Source organism: Gorilla gorilla, chromosome 4, assembly GCF_029281585.2.
Source record: "Gorilla gorilla gorilla isolate KB3781 chromosome 4, NHGRI_mGorGor1-v2.1_pri, whole genome shotgun sequence".
NCBI lineage: Eukaryota > Metazoa > Chordata > Mammalia > Primates > Hominidae > Gorilla > Gorilla gorilla.
The window spans coordinates 175,560,144-175,583,025 of record NC_073228.2 but is presented as its reverse complement, the minus strand read 5'-3'; the positions used below and the strand labels follow the sequence as shown (position 1 = coordinate 175,583,025).

The window sequence follows — 22,882 nt, the reverse complement described above, 5'->3', positions numbered from 1 at the left end:
TCTGGGCTGAGAATCCTGCCTCAGTTCTGACTTCATTCTCTGACCACCAGAGGCCCGGCATCCCTTTCCCCAGGGGTCTGAAGACAGCTGGGGTCTCCTGAGGGGCCTCCTGGGTCTGCACTTGGGAGACCTGTGGGTCAAAATTTCAGGCCACGTTAATAAAAACAGAGTGAGCCTGTAGACACGGCCCAAGACAAGGCTCCCACAGACCTTGAGCCAATTTCTTTTTGTCTTAAGCTGTTTTGAGTTTCTGGCAGTTGGGAATAGAGGGATTCTTGACACAATAGCTGCATGTCAGGTTGTGCTTTTATAAGGAACACCATGAAACTCTTCTGCATCCAAGACACTTCCTGGGATTTGTGGGCGAGCCTTGAGACCAAGTTCAAAGGAGCCTGTGAAGGAATTGGAAGGTGGGGTGGGGTGGGGCAGGGCAGGGCAGGGACAGTGTGCCATGGGCCTACGCGAGATAAACCCACAAGGAACTTCAAACCCACAAGGGGCGTGGGACTGCTGGAATCCAGGATCCCCTCGGCCATCCGAGGTGCAAGGCCCATGGGGATTGGGGGAGAGGTTGGACGGTGAGCTGTGCAGCCGAGCAGACCTGGGTTCCCATATTGTTTCTGCTAACTGCCTGTGTAACCCTGCGTGGGCTCCTTCCTGTCTCTCTGCTGGCTCAGTTTCCTCATCTGTAGAACAGGAACAACATTACTGTCTATTTCACAGGCCATTATGTCAAGGTGGAGCAAGCATGGGATCTCTGAATGGGATGGGCCGGGGTGGAGAGTGACAGAGCTGCATGCCATCGATCCCTGCTCTCCATGCCAACAGCAATCACAACAACCAGGTGTTAGGACAGTAACAGCTAATGTCACCAAAATCTTGATTGTGTTGGATCTAACAAGTTTGATCTCACCCAATCCTTACAAATGCCTTCTGAATAGATGCCATTTTTTTTCTCTTTGTCGGACGAGAAATCAGACACAAAGCCCATAGCCACCGAACCACACACTGCCTCCTGCGAAGTGCACACACAGTAAATGCACAAATGGCGTATCTAAATTCTACTCACCATTCAAGGCCTGGCATGAGCCCCACCTCCTTGGTGTAGTCCTCCAACCACAGGGATGTCTCTTTATCCATCTGGACTGCAGACAGATGTTTAATTTTTTAAAATAAGTTGTCTTAAAGATTAGGAGCTTTCCCATGCAATCTAGATTTCTGGCTTTTCTTGAAGAATGAGCGACCTGGCCACAATGACCTATGTTCCTGCATGCCAACACTTGCCTGAGGCTGGGCAGCCTAGCTTCCTTTAGATGGGGCCTGGGTGCTCTTGCTGGCTACTGGACACTATACCTGCCTGGTCTTGAAGGCATCTGGCTTGAGTCTTACCCTCTATTTGGTTATCTCATTACAATGCCTTGAATCATTGGCAAACATTTTCTATGCATTTTTCAGTCTGCCCTGTGAGGGCACCAGCTCCCATGTGAGGGAAAAGCCTTCCACATCTTCAGAATCCCTCCTGTCTGGGGCTGTGTGGGCAACAGGGCGCATGCCCTGTAATTATCTGTTAATTGGATTAACCAAAAGCAAGCAGCCCTAGACAGGGGGCTCAGAAGGGATTCAGTGACCTTAAAGGAAGGGATTCAGTGACCTCAGAGGAAGGGATTCAGTGACCTCAAAGAGGTCGTGCATCTCCAGTGCTCTACCACGGTGGACGTAAGACTGATGTTTATCCAGCCCTTGCTGTGCACCAGTCATGGTGGAAGGAATCATGGGAGTATCATCGCACTGAGCCCCCACCACCTCCCTGAGACTGAAGTCAATGTCCGCATTCTACAGATGAGGAAAGTCGGACTCAAGAGAACCGAAGAGACCCGCCTAAGGTCAGAACCAGCTTGCTGGCAGGAGAGTCAGGATTCGAACCCAGGTCTGTCGACTCCCACATCTGACTCTTTCCACATACTCCCTGGGCCAGCTCTCCACGCCAGGCCCCTCTCTGCCAAAGAGAAGACCTTTGCGATGTTTCGTGTCCTTGAAGGCAAACCAAAAGAATTCCCTACAACTCGCTGCTGGCATTTCAAGTATTGGTTTATGGGTTTCTTGGTGAGAATGCATCCAGGGGCCTATCACCCTTAGTGAAATAGATACTTTTCCAATCAAAGAGTCAAACCAGAACTTGGCTTCTGAGAAAACCACTTGTCTGGAATGCTTGCCAGCGACCAGACGGTCCCACAGTTCAGATTTTTAAAACTGTCTCGAATGTATGGAGAGACCTTTAGGGTGGAGGGTGGGAAAGGCACATACCTTGCTGTGGAAATACATAGACGTTCAAGTCGTCAGGACTCCTTGGCTGGCCAAGGTCAAGTCAGCCCTTTTGTGGCGTTCTCAGGAGTCTCGCTGCCTCGCTGAACCCAAAACGAGCTTTTATTTTATGAGACTTTTCTTTCATGAAACAAAAACAGTAATTAAAGAGAAAAACCTTCTATAAACAAGTGTCTATAGTTCTAGTTTGCTTAACTTTTTCCAAACTTATGAAAAATTGGAACTGAAATCGCCTTCTGAAAGAAGGTTCGGGAAGTATTTTCTTTCAGGTTCATTCAAAATAGTCACACCTCCTTCTCCACCCCTTCCCGAATGCTGGTGTTTCCAATGGTCTTCACCATATCCTGAAACTAATAAAGTGGTGTGTTTTCATTCTCTCTCACCACAATAATAAAGATATGCAAATGACTCTGAATATAGTTTGTGACCTAAACCCTCACCCCACATCTGGATGGAATCTGAGACCCTAAATGGTTCAACCATTTGGACTGAAGAGGTTGGTTAATTCCATCCAAGAACCAGTCATAGGCTGGTTAGGGACTGGTTAATTCATTCCAAACGGTCAACTGAGGATGGTGAGCAGACATAACCTGTGGTTCAGAAAGGTTTCCCTTAACCCTTCCTGAATTTTGATCTGAGGTTTATACAAACAGAAATTATGTGTGGGGTGGAGTGCAGCCAGGAAGTCTCTGAGAAAACTCCATCTTACACATTTTCTTTGAGACGGCCAGACATAAATCTTTGAGGATATCCGTCTTCCTACCAGAGTGGCTGGATTTTTATGGTTACTACACCCTGGTTAGATTTTAATGGATAAAATACTTTTTTGAGTCCAAGGAAAGGGCTAGTATTCCCTGAGTAGCTAATACAGTCTTTCAAGCAGAAAGGAATGACTATTTTTTACAAGTCAGAGACTGTACACTACCAAGGGGTGAAAAGGGTGTGTGTGTGTATCTGTTTGAGTGGATGAATGAAAGAATGGCACTTTTGGGATACATTTGCACTTCTTTTCAGGATAAGCAAGTTAATTTTCTGCCTCTAAAATAATAGATTAAGCTGGGAAATAGGTTGGCTGCCTCTAAGCTAAAGTAAGGTAAATACATATTTGTCAATTCAAACTACCCTTCCCTGTACCCTTAAAAAATCACTAATAATAACAAAATGTCAGTTTTTTAATCCATGCATTCATTATTGGTCCACATACTCAATCTCCCCCCCTGCTTTCTCCTTCACTTCCTTCTCTCAAATATTTTTATGAGTACCCACTACGCGCCAGGCACTGCCCTAGGTTCTCTCGAAGTTCCATACAAAGACCACTCGGAGAATTTGTTGACCATACCAAGCCAGGTTTGTTGTTTATTGTTTATTTTTTTCTGAGACGGAGTCTCGCTCTTTTGCCCAGGCTGGAGTGAAGTGGCGCAATCTCGGCTCACTGCAACCTCTGCTCCCTGGGTTCAAGCAATTCTCCTGGCTCAGCCTCCCGAGTAGCTGGGATTACAGGCACCTGCCACCACCACGCCTGGCTAATTTTTTTTTTTTTTGTATTTTTAGTAGAGGTGGGGTTTCACCATGTTGGCCAGGCTGATCTCGAACTCCTGACCTCAGGCGATCCACCTGCCTCGGCATCCCAAAGTGCTAGGATTACAGGTGTGAGCTACTGCACCTGGCCTAAGCCAGATTTATCAAACTTGTTGAGCAAGGAAGAGCACCACCGTGAGAGAGTCTCATAGTATCTTAAAAGGGGATATTAGCAAAGGGCACTTATAGGGCCTTAGGGAATGGAGATTTGAGGGCGCACTGCTGGGCACTGTGGGCACAGACATAAATGACCCAATTTGACTTCAAGGAGCTCACAGTCTGCAGACTGTAGGCAGACTGTCACACTATAGTATAAGTGTTATGGCAGATACCAGGGAACATGGAGGAGGGCCCCAGCCTGAGGTCTATGGAGGGGGCCCCCAAAGAGGGCCTCTGAAGGAGTTAAATCTTAATGAAATGCGATAGTAAGGAAGGCATGGGGAGGGTGTTACAGGCCAGCCTGGGGAATAGCTTATGCGATGTCAAGGAGCCCGCATGGGGCATTTGAGGAACTGCAAATAGTTTAGACTGGCTGCAGGAGGGCAGTGGTGGAAGACAAAGTCACAGAGGGCAGGAGGGGTCTGATCATGCTGGAGCCTGGACGTCCAGTTAGGCAGCTGGGGTTTTATGCAGGAAGGCTGTGGGGATGGCTTTGGAGCTATATGAAAGCAAGCACAGAGGAGAGAGCTCTGGGTGCACTGGTTAATTAGGCAGCACCCTTGGGAAGGTGAGGTGGATGGATTTGGAGAGAAGGAAGGAAGACGTTTTGCATCATCATCGTGGTTAAGAAGTGGAGGGCAGAAAGCATGGGTGTTCAAGTGCGGATGATTTGCTGGGCACTGCTGGTGCTGGAGATGCAGCAACGCACAAAGACAGAGGAGGTCTCCGCTCCTGAGAAACTGACTTATTCATTCCAGTCATTGGATCAGAGTATCAGTCATCCATTGAACCAAGAGAAGTTAACTTTTGAGCCAGACGCAGTGGCTCACGCCTGTAGTCCCAGCACTTTGGGAGGCTGAGGCGGGCAGATCACTTGAGGTCAGGAGTTCAAGACCAGACTGGCCAACATGGTGAAACCCCATCTTTACTAAAAAATACAAAAATTATCTGGGTGTGGTGGCACATGCCTGTAATCCCAGCTACTCAGGAGGCTGAGGCAGGAGAATCCCTTGAACCTGGGTGGTGGAGGTTGCAGTGTGCCGAGATTGTGGCACTGCACTCCATCCTGGGTAACAGAGCGAGGCTCTGTCTCCAAAAAAAAAAAGAGACAGAAGTTAACTTTTGAGTGCCTACTGTGCTGCAGACACTTTCTTTTTCTTTTTAAAATGTTTTAATTGTAAACTAGAATAAAGATCAAGAAAAAAAATCACACAAAACAAATGCATACCCTCTGAATCATTATTAAGTGGACACCCTTGTAACCATCACCCAGTTCAAGACATAGAACTTTACCAGCCACCCAGAAGCCCCTCCATGTGCCCTGTCCTAAAATCAAACCTCTCCCTCCTCCCAAAGGGAACTAGTATCCTGACTTTTGGAGTAATCTCTTCCACACTTTTCTTTATGGTTTTATCACCCCAATGTGCAATCCTAGATGCTATACTTTAGTTTTATTCATTTGTTAAAAACATATCTCTTTGAAATATCTTTCATTTATAGGTTCCCCCTATATCTTTTTATTTTTCCTATGATTTTATGTGTTCAAGAACCTGGATTGATTGACCTGTTTGTTTTTCCACACTTGGGATTTTGCTCTTTTTTGCATTCTCTTGGCGCAGTTGGACATGTTCACCTGTCCCATATATTCCCTGCTAATTGACAGCTGGCAGAGGCTTGATCAGATTCAATGTGTCAGCAGGACTAGAGATGGTAGTGTGTACTTATCATCAGGAGGCTTAGAATCTAATTTTTGCTTTTTTTGTGATGTTGGCAGCCATTGCTGCCCAGTACTGTTAATTGATTGGGGGTTGTGAAAATGGAGATAACCTAATGCTACCATTTTGTCTTTGTATAGTGGCTAGAATATTTTTTTAAGAAGTTACTTTCCCTGACTTGCTGTTTGATTTCCTGTTTGAAAGTATATAAAGGGAAAGGCAGGATAAATGTTTGTTTCCTTCCTATGATCCACTAAAAGCAACAAATTAGTTTTAAAAATATAATTAAAGGCCGGGTGCGGTGGCTCACGCCTGTAATCCCAGCACTTTGGGAGGCCGAGGCGGGTGGATCACAAGGTCAGGAGATCGAGTCCAGCCAGGCTAACACAGTGAAACCCCGTCTCTACTAAAAATACAAAAAAATTAGCTGGGCGTGGTGGTGGGTGCCTGTACTCAGCTACTCGGGAGGCTGAGACAGGAGAATGGCGTGAACCCAGAAGGTGGAGCTTGCAGTGAGCCGAGATTGTGCCACTGCACTCCAGCCTGGGCGACAGAGCGAGACTCCACCTCCAAAAAAAAAAAAAAAATATATATATATATAATTAAAAACTCACAGATTTAGACATAGTTGATAGGTTTCCAATTCATTGCAACTTTCAACCTTACTGAAGCTCCAATTATTCTATATTTGGCAAGTGGAAGCCACTTCACATTGGCTTCTGGTTCCTTTTGATATAACTTAGTAGCCTTTGATAGCTTTGAAGCTGTCTGGTATGCAAGATATTCCATGCTCATCTTGTATATTTCCAGGTCCAGGCTTGGAATCAGCCATTTCTCCCAGGAGCCCTGTTTCTACTGATAGGATGTGGTGTTTAGAGACCACAGTCTGAGTGTTCTTGTTGTTCATTGTGACAGGGCTGCTCATAGTTCCTAGACCTCTTCCCTGAAACAATACATGTGTACGTGCGTGCATGCAGACACAAATACCTTGTGAGTTTATACTGATATGTCCAATTCAAATTCAGCACTTCAGTGATATTACTTAGGCTTCTCTATGTTATATTTGTATCTGCTTCCACACCGAGAACCCTGGTTCTTAAGGACACAGCAGTTGGTAAAATCTGAATAAACCATAATTACTCATTTGCTTTGTTCCATTTCATACATACAACCATCGCAAAATAACAATATTGAAGTTACCACCATGGATTAAAATTGCTGAAACGGCTCATTTTCTTTCATATAGTAGCTTCACTCTTCTTCATTAAAAAAAGAAAAGAAAAAAAACCATTGTACTATATCCACATAGTCAGATCAAAGAACCATTCTCTACTATCATCTTTCCCTTTTAACTCTCATTTAGCCCTAGTTCTATGCATAGTTGTCCCTTCTGTCATTTTTGTTGTCTGAAGATCATTCTCTAGTAGATTCCACAAAAGGCTCATGGGAATAATATTTCTTGAGTTGATAACAGTTTGTACCCTTTATATTTGAAGGTTAGTTTTGCTAGATATAAAATCCTTGGCTCACCTTTTCTTTCCTGTGTCTTCTGGTATAAAATGTTGGTGTCAAAAAGTCTGATGACTATCACATTTTCTTTATCTTATAAGTCACATGTTTTTTTATTTCCCCATATGCCTGAAGGGCTTTCTTTTTTCTTTAATGTTCAGTGATTTTACTAGAATATGTCTGGTTTTTGTCACATTGGGTCAATAAAGTCTCAGGTACATGGTGTCATCATTCAATACATAGTTTCAATTCTTTTTAGTTTAGGAAATTTTTGAATCATGGATTCTAGTATTTGTTCTGTTACTTTAGTTTTCTTCCTCTGGGAATTCTTTTATTCATATGTTGGATCTTCTTGGTCTATGTTCAGTGTTTGCAACTTCCCCTCAAATTATTTTTAGTCTCTTTTTTAACATCTTTATTTTAAAATTATTTCTCTTTTTCATATTGTATTTATCTTAAGGCATTATTTGCTGTGTTGTCTGCACTGTGCTTCTTCCAAGTTTAGTCTTCATTTATAAGATCATTCTTTTCCTTTATTTCTAATTCTGTCTTGAGTTCTGCCATCTCACTTCTGAGGTTTTAAATTTTTGATGTATGTGCTTCTATCATTGTCTTAAGGTCTTTTATTTATCTCAAAATAGTATATTAGAATTTTTATTTCTTTTTAAAGGATTTTTCTGGTGTGTTCTTATTAACTGTAGAATTATTTTTCAGTTCTTGAATCTCTTTTTTCTTGCACTAACACTGTACAGCATTTGTCCTTAACGTCTTTAAAGTTTATCCTTTTTATGTTAATTTAATTTTCCTGAACTCCTAGAAAGTTAGTTGTTCTTTTATAACTTCTTAGGTTCCTCTTCTGTTATTTTCATGTAAAGTAAAAAATTATAGGATTTTGCTTTTTGAAACTTCTTGGCTATGTTTTCCTCTTTCACTTTACCTGTACTTTTTCAATCCTTTATCTGTTTCCCCTGTCCTATTTAATTTTGATTCTTTTCCCAGAAGTTTCTCCTCAGTGTTGGATCCTGTCCCAGAAAGGAGTTCTGGTGGGTCCATTCTGAGAGTGTGTAGGAATGAGACTGCACCAATCTCTCCCTTGCTTACTGGTTCTACTCATCCCTTTTGGAAGTCAGCAAAGGCCCTCCTAGGTTCAGCTGCTGTGGCCAAGTTGGTCTGTCACACTTTTTCATGAATGCCTCTTGGCTATTTTAGGGTCCTCTTGTTCTTGGGGCCATTAGATGCCTTGTTGCTTCCATTACTTTCTCTCTAATGGAAGCCAAAAGCATGTAGCTCTTATGGCTATTGGTGCTTTGGGGTTTGTGGGCATTCATTTTTACCTAGTTTGTTTTAAAGATTGTACGTGGGTTTGGGGTTTTCTACCTGGTTGCTCTGTTTTTATATGGGGTTTGGGTACATCCAAAGCTATATTTCCATCATCCCTGCCCTCAACCTTTTAGAAACCATATCTACCTTATGTGATAAATGCATCATCATACAACAGTCCAATGAAATAGCTATTATTTTCTCTCTTTTGCAGAGGATGTAAGCAAGTCTTCCAAAAGAGGGAAATAATGTATTCCTAAGTGGCAGAGCTATGATTTGAATCTGTGGAACCCTAAAATCGTCTATAGTGTAACAAATTCTTTGACCTTCATTATTCCTGTTTTAAGCCACCCAATAAATATTTAAATGCCTGCTTTGTTCTGGGCACTGTAGAATAAGCAGTGGACTTAAAATAGGAATAATAGTAATTATAACAAACATATATATGGAACAAAAATGTTCCAGGCTGTGCGCTGAGCACGTTACACACTTTATTCCATTCCATCCTCATTACCACCAGGGCTCTAGATAATTACAGTTGAGCAAACTGGGGTTCAAAGAGGTTAATTAATGTAAAGCAGATTGTGTCACATTATCTTGCTTAATAGTTCACAATGACTCCCTATCATACTAGAAGTCAGATTTAAAATCTTTAATCTACTTTAATCATACTAGAAGTCAGATTTAAAACCTACTTGACCTGGCCCCTGTCTACCTCTCTGACCCTATCCTAGACCACTCTCTTCCCCATCCCCATGCGCCAACCACCCCGACCTTCTTCAAGTTTTTTGGCTGTTCCAAGATCATTCTCATCCTGTTCCAAGATCATTCTCATCCTAGGGCTCTCGTCTCAGCTGTTCCAGCTGCCACATGAGCTGTCCCTGAATGTCAGAAGCATGGTGCCTTCCTGTGGCTTCAGAGAGACCTTTCCCGACCACCCAGCATAAAGTAGCCCTTTACTCATCCTCTTTCACCTCATCCGATATTAATTCTCTGTGTACCATTTAATATTATGTGATGACTTTGTTGTTTATTAATTTACTTACTGTCTCTCTACACTCACCAATTTATAAGCATTATAAGAGCAGAGATTGCCTTATAAGCATTATAAGAGCAGAGATTGCCTTATAAGCATTATAAGAGCAGAGATTGCCCTCTGAAGGCAGAGCCTGAGTCAAGGGTTTAGGTGCAAGTAGATCTGGGAGGTGCTCCCAGAAAGGAGGAGGGAGAGAGCAGGGAGAGTGGAAGCGGGAAAGAGGAAAAGCCAATGCAAGGTGTGCTGCTGAGATTGTGGCTGGAGGCGGCAGGGCCTCGATTCCCCTAGGGTCTCAGAAAAGTGCACGAGATGTCTCCCAGACTTGCCCACATGAAGGATGGGAGGCTGGAGGGTTATCTGCTAGCTTTTGCCCCCATTGATTGAAGGCAGCCCCCAGGAGTGTTAGCCCTACACTTCTGTGCTGCATTTACAGAAGGTTCTAAGAGGCCCCTTCATGCCAGAAAATTTCTTGGGGTGGGAAGCAGAGTGTCCTGCAGTGCACCTGGTAGGTGGGAGGCTGCAAGCCCGAGGTGAGCTTGTATGGAAGTGTCTGCTGTGGCTGTGGCTGAAATAAGAGGGCAGAAGCGGGGATGTCACTGCAGGGCCCACACTTGCTGTGCTCTATGAGGACAGCCCAGGCTGGAAAGAGGAGCCGGTGCACTAAGACGCAGTGGAGGCAGACGCTGGGCCTCTGAAGTCTGGTTTTTAACTGCCAGGCTACACAGTGTATGGTCCTTACCGCTCTCAATTTCTCCAATTTGGGCAGAGTAGGGAGAGAGACGTGAAAAAATGAAAGGGAGACTGCTGTCCTCAGCTGGAAGATGTGGGAAGAGGAGATGAACTCAGGCTGAATGGAGAAGGTGGGAATGGATCTTGGAATCATACGACCAGCTACTGCTTTACGGAGCACCTACCATTTGTTCAACAAACACTTTCTCTAGTTTTTACAACTCTAGATTAGAAGTATTTCATTCCGATTTTACAGACACCTGTGGCAGAGGGAGTTAAAGAGGCTTGCCCCGGCCACATGGCTACCAGGAATTTCTGCTCAGGCCTCCCTGACTTCAGGGTTGAGTCGGCCTCCTTGGTACATGGAAGAGCCACAAAGAGGGTTGCGCATGGCCCCAACCTCTCCCCCTATCCTGCTTGGAAATCTGGCTCAAGGGCCATCAGTACTCAAGCTGGGTTGGGCTGGACTGGTTTTCTTGAGTATTCGTGTCTTGGATATTTCACGATCCTTACTGGAATACCTGTGTTCCCACACCGAAGGGGAGGTCAGCAGTGACTTCCTAGCCACGAGAGGGGGTCCAGACAACACGTGACATTCGTTACCTGTGCAAGTGACATTCGTTACATGTGCAAAAGGCGGGGCCAGGGGCTCACACGATTGAGCCCCAAATTACTTAGTGAGGGAGGAATGGAAGGGTTTCCTTTCTCCTCCTTGCTCTGCTCCCCTGGACCCCAGCAGCTGGTGCAGATTCAGATAAGCATCTGCACTTTGGGAAGCTGATTCCTACTGAATCCAGCCTCTGCACCGTCTGAGGTCCACCCATCCCTAATTTTCATATGAGTTATATTAAAGTGTCTGATGGGAAAGTATGTCTTGGTTTAAAAATAGAATAATACAACAATAAATCAAGAAGAAAAAGCAAACTGAAAAAAATGCAGAAAACAGATGAAAAGAAAAGGGAGAAAGTGAACGGTATAAAAATACCCTCCATGCCAGGCACTTCAAATGTGATTTCCTGTGGCCTGCACTTTGAAAAAGCCTCCTGTTATGCCATGTGCCGCCTCTGAAGGCCAACGGGGCAGACCAGAGAGGCGTGTTGAGACTTGGAGGCCAGGGCGACATCTGACCTGCTTCTGCTCCAGACACATACACCGAGGACACGTCAGATGATTTTCCGCTCGGTGGAACTGAGCCCCGTGGGTCTGCCCCACCCACCCCGTGCCCACCCGGCTCTGACACACTTCCTGTTATGGGCGACAGGGCACACAGTGGGGCCGCTCGTTGAGGCCAGGGCGCTGGCTTCCCTGTGGGTTGGTGCAGACGACTTCAAAAGCCGCGTCTGGCACGCGGAGAAATGATTTAAAAGTGAACTTGGGTGTCTCCCAATCCGACTTACTCCAAGTAAGTAGAAAGAAAACATACATTATCTCATGTTAAAGAGCAGGCTTCTTTGAAGGCACTGCCAACTATTTATGAAATCCTAACTTATTGCTGAAAAAAGCCCCCCGACAGTCCTAGCAACCGCTGGCAAGGCCAAAAGGACATAAACATGATGCCGGGGTGCCAAATTCCAAATTGGCTAGGACTGCATGACAAATTTGTAATTCTAATCAACCAGAATCTCAAATGTATGCCCCAAGAATATACTGTCTGCATCAGGGATGCACTTGTCTGATATTAAATTATGCCACAGAAAAGCAAAATAAACATCTTTTCCAACAGGCTGATTTGGGAGGGGCGAGAGGTGGTGGTATGTGAGTGGAAAAAATAACATTTCAATAACAGGAGAGAAAAAAGAACTAATCAAGACATGACTGATGCAGGCTGTGAAATTGTCCAATTCAGATGTTTGATGCTGAGGAGTTTGCTGTGTATCATGGGACATGGAAGCCTGGTTGGGGTGGAGTGTGGGTGTGGACGGAAAGGGATTCATAGCCCTGGGGGCACCTGACACAGATGGCTTTGAACCTGAGAAGTGTCCCAAGATGGATTGGGCTCATATTTATAAACCACTGAAATGTTTCTGGTTTGCCAGGCAAGAAATTGGCAGCAGGCATCCTCTAAACATGTGTATGTGTGTGTGAACGCTCGCGTGTGTGTGTGCATGTGTGTGTGTGCACACGTGTGTCCTGGCTGTCAGCTTGAGGCCAGCTGCACTTGATTAGTAATCTCCAGCATGCCCACAAACACGCATGTGACTGAGGGGATGGGATGCCCTTAAGAAAATGCGATTTGTTAACGCCGTACTGTGGATCTCAGCTACTTTTGCCATCCTTCTGTGCCTGAGAATGGGATCTTGGGAGGGGTGCCACATGGGGCTGCCTATTGAGCGTGGGCAGAGGGAAGATATGTGCTTAGGACTCTGCCCCTTTGTCACTGCACTGATTCCACTCCAGGGATGAATAAAGGACCCACGTGGCCAGCAATTAGAAACTCCCAATTTCAAATCCTGGCTTTGCCTTTAAGGAAAGAAAAAGAAGGGACCAGGCGCTGACTGCTGAACTTAAACAATTTTTTTTAACCTCTTGGAATCATGCACTGGGGGAGACATTACTTCTGTTCCTTTCTTTTTTTTTTTTTTTTTTTTTTGAGATGGAGTCTTGCTTTGTCGCCCAGGCTGGAGTGCAGTGGCGCGATCTCGGCTCACTGCAAGCTCCACCTCCCGGGCTCACGCCATTCTCCTGCCTCAGCCTCCCGAGTAGCTGGGACTACAGGCGCCCACTACCACGCCCGGCTAATTTTTTGTATTTTTAGTAGAGACGGGGTTTCACCGTGTTAGCCAGGATGGTCTCGATCTCCTGACCTCGTGATCCGCCCGCCTCGGCCTCCCAAAGCTGTTCCTTTCTTAATGTCAGGATTAGTAACGATTAAAAACAAACTTGAGATATATCATTTGTAAGTGCTATAGGCATTATTATTATGAGTATTATTTTTAATGAAGGAAATGAAAACCTCCCATTTCAAGCTATCCTCTGAATTAGCTCCGCCCTGATAACGGAAATGTCTGACATTTGTCATTACCTTGGGTTATGCATTGAAAGTTCATGTTCAAATGCAAATCCTACCAGAGAAGGAGAAACATGTTAAGGCATGTCGTATGTCCCTGCTCATCTAGCAATGGCTCTAAGGCAGAATTCCTAAACTTTTGGGGTCATGGAACCCTTTGTGACTCTGATGTGCCCTCACAAAATGCACATCCCTATGTTCACATGAAATTTACGTGTAATTCCATGGTACTAATGGATCCATTGACATAGAAATCCAGAGATCTTATATTAAGATCTTCTTGGTCTAAAAGTTGGAAACAAACTGGATACATTTTGAAGAATGCCGTGAAGGTCAAGGGCAATAGGCACAGCCTTGGAGGGCAGATGAATATGCTCATGCATAGAGAGGTGAAGTGACCATCTCAAGGTTATAAAGCCATAAAATGCGGGAGCTAGGACCAGGATCGAGGGCTGCTGGACTTATTGCCCTGTGGAGTCCTGGAAAGCACCAAGGAAGCCTGGGTTCAATACTCCACTCTGCCACTTCTGTGTGACCTTGTGCAAGTAATTTAACTTCCTTGGGCATGTCCTCTAATCTTCAGCTTCTTTATCTATAGCCATGACATAACCACATACTCAGGCTACTCATCTGTTAATGGAGATACTAATATTTACCTTAAGAATTCTATATGACTTTGACTATTGGTAATATATGTGAAGCATTTCATAAATGATAAAGCTCCATATAAATTCCTAGCATTATTGCTATTGATGCTGAAGGACAGGTGCTAGGGTCTAAATATTTGTGTCCCCCATATATTCATAGGTTGAAATCAAATCCCCAGTGTATTGGTGTTAAGAGGTGGGGCCTTTGGGAGATGACCAGGTCATAGGGGTGGAGGCCCTGTGGATGGGATTAGTGCCCTCCTGAAAGAGACCTGAGGAACCTTGTTTGCCCTTCTGCCACATGAGGATGCAGCAAGAAGGTGCTATCTATGAAGCAGAGAGCAGGCCCTCACCAGACATCGAATCTGTCAATGCCTTAATTTTGGATTTCCCAGCCTCCAGAACCATGAGCAATGCATTTCTGTTGTTTATGTCATCCAGCCTAAGATAATTTGGCAACTTGAATATGGCAACTTGAATAGACTAAGGTAACAGGGAACCTAAATATATGGCAACTTTTGTTACGGAAATTTAATATTGAAAAATTAGGACACTTTCATCTAAACTATTCTAGTTCAAATCTGGACAAAATATAAAGGAAAATTATGGTACAATTTCTGCCATGGGTGCTGTGATGGCTGATCTGAACAGTGAAGGACTGTGAGTATATTAGTTAGGAATCTTTCTATCATGATGAAAATCCACCTCCAAATGGCCTGAGCCAAAAAAGGGAATTTATTGGCTCACATGTTTGTTTCTTTAGTTTATTATTTCACTTTGTCTTCAATCATATGGTCTTGTTTCTTGGCATATCTAGTAATTTTTGATTAAACACTAGACATTGTATCAAAACATTGTAGAATCTCTAGATAATATTATCTTCTTCCAGAGAAAAACTCTTTCACTCTTTCCTATGTTAGGCAGATAGAGTGGGGGCTGATCACCTTGATCTAATGAAACTGAGGTGAGTCAAGGCTAGGTTGCAGTTTTAGTAAGGTTCCATCTAACTGTTTGTTTCTAGTCCTCCAGGACTGCCAGTTGAGAGATTGATGTGTTCACTGGAACTTCCTTCCCCTAGTAAGGCCTAAAATTCCAATCCTTGTCTCTCTAGCACTGTGAGATTGCTGAAAACTCTATCCTGCTTTTAAAGAGCTTTCTGTTTAGCTTCAGAATTCAAAAGCTCTGTTGGTTTCTCTGTCCCCAAACAGAGTAAACTCTGCCCAGGAAAAGTCTGGATTCTCATTCTCTCTCTTTTTTTTTTTGCATGCCAAATCAACAAACTTTTTCCCCAAGGAGAAAGTAGCTTCACAATGCCAAATCACTTTTTTACACCTCCTACTCTCTGACTCTTATCTCCTCTAGTTCTGGTTGTTTCAGCAGATTTCCAATACCTTTAAACAGGTTAAAAAGGAAAAAAGGGTTTTTGTCTGGCTTTTTCATCTTTTCTCAGAGGGAGTATAGCAAAAGTCTCTGGATTATGTATCTTAAAAGCCTGAGGATAGATTTGGAACTACAGGAACAGCTGAATCCAGATGACCAGTGATATTATTAGGCATTTTTTTTTCTTTCTTTCAGCTCCATTTTACTCTGTATAGGCTTCTCAAACAGCATTTCTCCTGATGTTGCAGAGAAGGTCTCTAGAAACTCCAGACTTATAGTAGATTAACAATCCTGGTAGAAAGAGAAATCCTCTTTCTCAATAGTCTCAATAATTGGCCTAGTTTGGGTCATGCGTCCATCCTGATTCAATCACTATGGCAGGAGAATAAAATATGATATTTTTAAAGGCCTTGTCACATACCTACTATGAAGTCCGGGTGTGATCAGCTTCAAATGATCCACCTAACTAAACATGAGGGCAGGTTGGCTCTCTTGGAAAAAAAAAAAAGGAGGTGTTATTTTTCCAGAGGGAAGGGGAATGGATGCTGGCCAGTCTACAGATATCCTCCAGGGTGAATGTTGTGCAAATGAAGGCAAGACTGAGGTGTGGAAAGCATTCATCTGCCTCTTCACCCCAGCTCGTGTCATCATTCTCAGAGATCCCTTTTCCATTTAAACAACTCATCCAAACACCTCAAAATTCTTGGGCCTCTGTAACTCTCATAACTTTCATAACATTACCTCCACTCCATTTCAACCTCACTCCCTGCACTTGGTCATAACCTGAAAATGGTCACGTCTCATCCTCTGGCCCCCTACACTTCATGCGTGCTCTGTGCCCCCTGAGACTCCTAGGTCCTTGACCTTCCCATTTGTTAGCTACACATCACCCACCTGGCAAGCCCCCAGCCCTGTGATGATGCCACTCTCTACCTTTTCAAGTCCTCAAGTGGCTTGAAGCTAGAACTCATGCAGCTGTGAAGACTGGTGCCATCATGAAAACACTGCAGTTTCTAAAGTAGCTTTGTCTTTTGTCTTGGTTTCTTTTTTGTCTTGTTTTTATTTAATCTTCCATATGCTTCAAAGATGCATTCAAACCTTTACCATCTCCTTCACAGCAGCCCGTGGAGGCCATTAGGGGAAATCTTTCACAACTTCCTATTTTTTAATCCATACACTTTTTGCATCTGCACTAGAGAGGGCCTCCATAGGTTTTGCTTGCTCAGTATACATTTCCCTTTCTTCCGGTAATAGTGTCTCAGTTTTCCTTTGGGAAAACATTTGCTCTACTCAATTAGTCTGTTTTGAATGGGAGTGATCATATCCTTTGAATTTGGGTGTTCAATAAAAAGAGTCAATCTCCCTGGCCAGAATGACTGTGTTTTGAATAGATACAGGGCCAAAGAGTGTCCAATGAGAAACCACCTCAGGAATGATTCAGAGTGAGAAGTTTACATTCTGCTGGGATGACTAAGCTAGGAAGGTAAAGTTTGTGCATTAATCACGAGTATGCTTATACCATGAGGATAGGTCCTACATGAGACTGGAGCCATCACAGCTCTAAGAGATGAAAAAAAAAGAAAGAGAGGGAGCCAATGACGTCATCTGAATCCCTAGATCAAGCTATTCCTGAAGGTGCTGCTTCTGGACTTTTTAGTTAAAGGGGCCAGGAAATTCCCTTTTTCTGCCTAAGTCAGTTTAAACTCGGTTTCTCTTACAACTAACCAAAAATGTCCTGATCAATGTGCACACATACGCTTATCTTCTTTATTCAGTACCAGGAAACAATACATCCAGGTTCTTTTTCAGATTAACCTCTCCATCAGTGCTGTTCATTTATTCAACAAATATTTCTTGAGAGCCTGCCTCCAGTCACACATTGCTCCTGACACTGGGGAATACCGTAGGAAACTAGATGAGATCTTTCCTTCATGGAGTTTATTGTCCAGTGGGAAAGAAGAAGAAAATGAAAAAGATTAAAAATATAAAATTCGAGCTGTGATAAATGCTGTGATTGGTGCTAAGATGGAGAATGGCTGGGTGGTGGAGGAGGAGGAGTGGGAACACTTTAGTCATCTTTTTAAAAATTGCTGGTTTAATTTTTCTGTGGTCAGAGGACATACTCTTACGATTATATTCCTCTCATATTTGTTGAGACTTTTAAAATGCTTGTTTTATATTCCGTGTGCACTTACGTGCATTCTGAAGTTGTTGTGTATAGTGTTCAAGAAATGTTAATTAGGTCAGTTTTGTTGATAGCATTTTTAAAAGTCTGTTGTATCCTAATTGATTTTTGTCCACTTCTTGTATCAGTTACCCGGCGATGTGTTAAAATCTTGGCTTATGGGTAGATTTGTCTATTTCTGCTTTTATTTGTTTATTTATTTTTAAAATAAGAAACAAGGTCTTTCTCTGTCACCCAGGCTGGAGTGCAGTGGTGCGATTATAAATCATCGTAGCCTCAAACTCTTGGGTTCAAGTGATCCACCTGCCTCAGTCTCCCGAGTAGTTGGGACTATAGGCATGAGCCACCATGCTCGGCTACTGTTCTTTTAAACTTTTTTTGTGTGTTTTTTTCAGTCTACTTTTGCTATACATATATATTCTGAAACTGTATTATTAAGTGCACACAAATTTTTTTTGTCTTCTTCTTGTTGAATGGATCCTTCCATCATCATGAAATGTTCCTCTGTATCTCTAAGTCCTACTTTCTGGTGGAAATTTGCTTTGGTGGTATATTACTACATTAGTATAGCCACACATTTTTAAATGTTAGTGTTTGTATAATGTGTATCTAATAGCTGCAAATAACTGGTTTTACAGTGATTATTGAGACCCAAAGTATTCCATGTAAACAAACCATGTCTTAAAAGTTTGTTAATTAGCCCTTTCTAATTAGCTGCACTCCAGTTGCCACAGGCTTGCCTTTACTATTCACTCCAAGGATCCAGGTACATTTCATTGTCCAGCAATAAATATTTATTAATTATGAGACAGATATTTCAGAAATTATCAGAGAATCTTAGAATTAAAAAGAGTTTGGAAAATAACAAAAAGATGAACTCCCAAGGAAGATATATAGTCAGATAAAGAGAATTAGTTCTAGAGGAGGAGGGCCTTGGGGAAACTTCTTGGAGGATATTTGTTTAGGGATGGGAGCTTGAGGATTCACTATGTCAATAGGTGAGGTTAACAGAGATAACAATTTTCATCGAGTAGAACTTGAATAAAGAAACAGAAGCAAGGACACAAATAAAAAGTCCATTTTAATGGAAGGTTGAGACAATCAAGATGAGGCTAGAAAGATAGGTCAGCCCTGTGGTGAAGAGGCAAGAATAGAAACTTCAGGAAGCTCCATGATGTACGAATTCACTAAGACTCACTAGAGATACTTGAGCACAAAAGAGCCATTATTAAAACTGCTGGAGTTTCGTCTTATTGGTGTGTAATGTTTGGATTAAGAAAAGCCAGTTAGGAAGGTGAGAGGAGATGAGGGTCAGTACTCTGGGGACAGAAGTTCGATGGAGAGGGTAGAGGATAGCCCCAAATAAGAAAGAAAAGCAGCAGATATTAAGCTTTGATTGATAGGCCACATTAACCGAGAGATGTGGTGTGTGGGGATGAATAATACATATTTGTGTGTGAATAGGCATATTTCTGAAATATTTTTGTTGTAGTTAAAAATATATAACATAAAATTTTCCATTTTAATGGTTTTCAAGTGTACAGTTCAATGGTATTGATTACATTCATGATGTTGTGCAACCATCACCATGATTTATTTTCAAAACTTTCCATCACCCCAAACAGAAACTATGTAACCATTATGCAACAACTTCTCACTCCCTGGGGGCATAGAGTCCACTTGTTACAAGTGGACACAATTGCACTCAACAAAAAAGAGGGAAAGGAAACTTCCCCGAAGCCCCCAGCTGCTCCTCCTCTGGTCTCATTGGCCAGGATTGGTCACACATCTGTGCTCCAGCTGCAAGGGAGGCTGGGAAAGCAGGTGACTGGCATTTTCAGCCTCTTTATAGGGATATGTGCTCTGCCAGAAACGACGAAGGGAAGGGGAATGTGGTTGGGAAGAGGGCCCAGTATGAAGAGCATTGAGGCCTGGCAGGCATGAGTGCTCAGCCTGCTCTGGGCATCAGTTTCACGTTACCCAGAGGGAGAGACTAGAGAGAGTTTCTTAATCCAGGGAAGCTCCCTAAGTAAGAGGGTGGTTAGGTGAGTGCCTAACTGCAACGTGACAGAAACTATGAAAAAAAAGATGCACATAACTTTATCTTCTTTTTTTCAGCATCAGGAGACAGTACATCTCTGTTCCTATTTAAAATTAGCCTCTTGGCTGGGTGTGGCTCACGCCTGTAATCCCAGTATTTTGGGAGGCTGGGGTGGGTGGATCACTTGAGGTCAGGAGTTTGAGACCAGCCTGGCCAACATGGTAAAACACCGTTTTTACTAAAAGTACAGAAGTTATCTGGGCATGGTAGTGCATGCCTGTAATCTCAGCTACTAGTGAGGCTGAGGCAAGAGAATCACTTGAACCCGGGCGGTGGAGGTTGCAGTGAGCTAAGATCATACCACTGCCCTCCAGCCTGGGCAACAGAGCAAGACTCTGTCTCAAAAATAAATAAAAATAAAATAAAATAAAATTAGCCCCTCTACCTGTGCTAGTGATTAATTAAGTCATTCTTTTATTCCACAACATCTCTTGAGGGCTCATCATGTATCAGGAATCATTTATAATTAGTATCATCATTACAATCTGTCCTATTCATGGTCCAGCACAGTGCCTTGTACATAGTAAGCCCTTAATAAATGTTTGTAGATTTGAACTGATTTACTGTAGGATGTACTAGTTACATTTATGAAGTTTTGGCTCTCTGTAAGATTAAAGCCAGACACATTTTAAAAAATCTTTTTATTTAGATGCGTCTTACATACAGTAAAGCATATGGGTCTTAAGTGCCTCAATGGTCTTTTAACGTATACCCTGGGTAACCAATACCCAGGTCAAGACATAGAATTTGTCCCATACCCTAGAAGACTTCCTCATGCCTTGACACATTTTTGAGCATATATACATGAATAAAAAGATTTTACAATTTTATTATATGTTTTCTTTTATAAACAACCATTAATGTCCCAGAATAAAAAAGGGAGGTGCACAAGAAAGGTCAAGCACAAAGCTGAACTAAGGACATAAAAATCTTCAATGCTAGTTGACAGTTGGTATTAAATTGTTTGTTCAGAATCAGGAATCTTCTACTTAACTGAAGAGATGTGACCCAGGAAATTCTGCCGTCAGGTGAATTTCTGTCAAAAATAATCTTTTCCCATCAATTCCTACCATAAAATTGGAAACATTCTCTGGGGATCCAAATACTGGCCTCTGGCTATAGACTTACATGCAAAAAAAAAAAAAAAAGCGATTCTCTGATAAAACTTCACCAATAACACTCAAAATGTTAATTAAACTCACAAAACTCAGAATTCTCTGCAGAATTCCAAAGGAATTTCAAAATCATAGCCCTGGGAGTGAAAATGCAGTAAGGAATCTTTGGTAATGTCATGGCCTCATGTCATAACCTTCTTGCAGCAGAATAATTCCATGAGCTAAGAATTCTGGGGGCTTGGCTTTACAGGTAGTGGGTAGTGGGTAGTGGGTGGTGGGTTCTTGGTACTAGTAGTGTGACTGAAGTCAGTTTGCTTTTCTGAACCACAACTAATTCCTCTCCAGTTTTAAGATACAAATATAAAACTCCTCTCTATTTGACAAGGTTTTTTTTTTATTATTATACTTTAAGTTCTAGGGTACATGTGCACAATGTGCAGGTTTGTTACATATGTATACATGCGCCATGTTGGTATGCTGCACCCATTAACTCGTCATTTACATTAGGTATATCTCCCAGTGCTATCCCTCCCCCCTCCCTCTACCCCACGACAGGCCCCCTGTGTGTGATGTTCCCCCTCCTGTGTCCAAGTGTTCTCATTGTTCAATTCCCACCTATGAGTGAGAACATGCGGTGTTTGGTTTTTTGTCCTTGTGATAGTTTGCTGAGAATGATGGCTTTCAGCTTCATCCATGTCCCTACAAAGGACATGAACTCATCCTTTTTTATGGCTGCATAGTATCCCATGGTGTATATGTGCCACATTTTCTTTTTTTTTTTGAAGTTATGCAATCAGATTCATTTATTATTATTGACATATGTCTATCCTGCTGAATTTACCCTTTTACTATTATGAAATATTTCTCTAGTCTTTTATAATACATGTTTTTTAAAACCTGCTTTGTCTAATATTAATATACCTATTCCAACACTTTTTGCGGTGGGGATTGTATGCTTAATTTTGTGAGTTCTTTTACTTTCTTTTTTTTTATTATTATTATGCTTTCCAGTCTATCATTGATGGACATTTGGGTTAGTTCCAAGTCTTTGCTATTGTGAATAGTGCCGCAATAAACATACGTGTGCATGTGTCTTTATAGCAGCATGATTTGTAATCCTTTGGGTATATACCCAGTAATGGGATGGCTGGGTCAAATGGTATTTCTAGTTCTAGATCCTTGAGGAATTGCCACACTTGACAAGGCTTTTTTGAGGGTAAAGTGAGGTAATACTTAATGGGTTTTCTTGTCCTTTAGTTAATTATACACTTGAATAATATCTATTAAGAATCTTCTATGTACCCAGTACTGTGCCAGAGTATAAAGTGATGAACAAGATGGTCATGTTTTCTGCTCTTGTGGAGTTTACAATCAATTGTAGAATAGAGACATCATACAATTGTACACAGAATTCCATGTGAAATATGATACGGAAAGGTAGGCAGTCAATCAAAAAAAACTTTGTTACAATAAGAAATTATAAGAACAATACCTATATGACTTACACAGTTTATTTTTACTGAAAATATTCACATATACATTCAGTCACCAATATTGTGATGTAGGAAAGAGTCTTTTGTGGCATCTGAGTTTGCAGAATAAAGTTCTGTATCTTTTTTATTTAAAGTGAAACAAAATATGTATGAATTAATACAAGTGCATAATCTTTCCAGAATTTTGTGGCTCTTGTTGCCAGTTGTTTGGAGTTTTCTCCTCACCTCCATCCAACAGATATGTTTTCTGAGACTTGCCTTTATTGATTCTTTCCAAAGTGGTCAACTTAGAAACAGCAATGTTTCTTTAATGCTCGTATTTCATTCGTTGGCATAATATTTAATTAAATTATGGAATGACAGTACCGAATACATCTGCCATAAATGATTTAGACAGCAAATGCAATGGTCTCTTGGTCAGTAAACAACTCACATGGTGAGAGTGGAAGTTTATGGGGTTGCTAAAGGATACCTCTATGGGACATAATGCATTTGTCTGTAAGGAACAGAATCTTTAACTGAAACAAGTTTTAAGCTTTGCTTTCAAAAAACTCTCAGTGCATAGTAAAAAAAAACGCATTTTAAA

The 22,882-nt window shown here is 42.3% G+C and overlaps 1 pseudogene; it reads right to left on the bottom strand.

The window, feature by feature from the left end:
- Positions 1-382: 382 nt before the first annotated feature.
- Positions 383-2,663, bottom strand: LOC129533567 (uncharacterized; annotated as a pseudogene).
- Between the last annotated feature and the right edge of the window lie 20,219 nt (positions 2,664-22,882).